This window comes from Ziziphus jujuba, chromosome 8, assembly GCF_031755915.1.
Source record: "Ziziphus jujuba cultivar Dongzao chromosome 8, ASM3175591v1".
Taxonomy (NCBI): domain Eukaryota; kingdom Viridiplantae; phylum Streptophyta; class Magnoliopsida; order Rosales; family Rhamnaceae; genus Ziziphus; species Ziziphus jujuba.
Window position 1 is genome coordinate 217,501 of NC_083386.1, and position 2,500 is coordinate 220,000.

Sequence of the window (2,500 nt, forward strand, 5' to 3'; positions counted from 1 at the left end):
AATCTTGTGCCAAGATCTAGCCAGCAACCCATCTCTTCACTCGGGCCTTGGTCCATGCACATCTCGAATAGCATCCGACCCTAGAGCATGCACACCAGCATCATGCCAACATGCCCTCAGGGTAGCAACACAAGGTTGGAAGCCCACATATGAATGTCACCCGATGGCACGGTGTCGTCCCGTCCGTGCCTATTTAGCTTCCGACCCTCTTGAGCGAGGCAGAACCCGAGCCCCCGCTCAATGGCACATTTGCCACAACCTTGTAACAAAGGCCTACGTGTGTTCTTGGCATAGCCGATAGAAAACGGCATAGCGAATGCTACACTTAGCCTCTGACACAGGAGTGACGCGCAATACCAGCTCATAGCGCCTACCGGTACTGTCCTCGGGACTCCCTGTCCCTCGGAGACATATGCCCACCTTCGTGGCACTATATGTCCGCCCCATGGCTTGCCGTCGCCCATGGGAAGCTCGCTTAGCCCAAGCTAGAAGCCGGAGCCGGGGGCCGTGGAGAGCCAACACGGACCACCCCCCTAAAGAGCTTATTGAGCCATTTCCATTCTGGCAGCCATAGATATCACTTTGTGCGAGGAATCATAATGGGGTTTTCTCTAGCAAACCTTCACATCTTGGCTTGCCATTCGATATGCACCATCCTAGTGACATTCTTAAGAACTTCCCACGGCCCGGGATCGAAGATCCCGACCTTCAAATATTTACGAAAATGCCACTAGGCCATTCCAAAGGTGCGGACCGTTACATCCTCCCCCACTTCATTACGTCGATGCCCTCATCGACGTGCCCGCTTGCTATCTTCAAGACTCCTGCACTCCGCGCAACACCTTTCATCCACATAAGCTCTTCAGGCTCAAACTCAAGATCCTGCATACTTCGTCCCTCTACCTCTGTAGAATCACCCTCTGTGACGACCTTCGCGCGCCCACTTTTGGACTTGGCCAAGGACCTACTGCATGCGTTCACCCAAACTCAAGCTCTCCTCAAAACATGCACCTCCTTGTGCATAAATTAGTGCTTCGCCCCGCACTTTCAGCTCGATATGCAGATGGTGTCCCCCCTCGGACAAATTCTGCCTCTTGTGTATCTCGCTGGCACCCTAGCCAGACTCATGTCCCCCTTGGACAAATGCTTTCTTCACTTGTTGGCATCACTCTTAGCCAACTTCATGTCCCTTCTTGGACGAATAGCTTCCCGAGCTCCAAAGTAAGGCATCCTCTTGCCTTCAAGGTCCTCTCGTGGACCGAACTCTACCAAATAATCCGATGGTGACATTGACCCTCTCATCGAGCACACCGTCTCCTCTCAGGTGGTGCCCCTACGTCAACTATCCCAACGGTACCCAAACTCGAGAGTTCTTCATGTGGTAGTTCTCCTCTCTCTTGAACTCCACTTCATGCTTTTTCGGCACTCTGTTGCCGTGACGAGCTAAGTTTCCCTTCTTAGCTCTTGTTCCCGCGCTCAAATTTCCATCTCCACGATGGTGATGTGCTAGCAATTCTCAAGCTAGCTTTGCCTTCTCCAAAGGCAAATTTATGCACAACATCCCTCGAGTGTGCATCTCAAATTTCCATCTCCACGATGGTGATGTGCTAGCAATTCTCAAGCTAGCTTTGCCTTCTCCAAAGGCAAATTTATGCACAACATCCCTCGAGTGTGCATTTATCCTTGTGGCTTCCAAAGCCAACCCTTGCGCAAGTGGCATCCTCTTCCCGACGAGTTACCACATCTTGAATGGAGGTCCTCTCTTCTGCGACCTCCTTATTTCGGCTGTTGACACCTAGTGTCACCTTGAACTAAGTCCCTTCCTTAGTTCTTTGCCTCGATCTTGCTCACTTTTGTATCTCGGCTCCTCCTCTGAGCCAGTTTTGCCCTCTGGCAAATTTACAGTGCTCCACGCATCCACTCGTCTTGACTTCTCATTCGCTTCGACAAGGTTGTCTTTTCTCTTGGACAAACGTGGCCTCTGCCACCCAGCTGCACTGGCTTGCTCTTTCTTCCCCACTCTTTGTGGCTGTCAAGACTCTTCGTCAAAATGGATCTATTTTTGGTATTTTCTGTAATTCTTAAGACCAATACCCCAAAAGAAACACATGGCTAACAAGCCCTCAATTATTCAAGAGAACTGCACTACTTACGGCTTGTGCTCTCATTTAACGACACATGAATTCCTTTCTGAGCACCAGTCACTTATTCCAAATGCTTGTCCCATTCATGAACTTCGCATTTGCCTCGCTGCTCGAGCATCCAGTTAAAATGTATTTGTATCACACACTGGTACTCGTTTGGTGAACATCCCCACATCATATTCAAGTTGGGCATGCCGCCACAACTAACCATGCTCCATGCAAGAATGCCCCCTTCACAGTAGCATCGGGGTTCTACGGATCCAAGCATCACCAACCAATACCATCCGTTCCTCGGTTCGCCTATTGCAGGACAAACCGGGCTCTGATACCACTTGTCACGGTCCTACATTTTATGC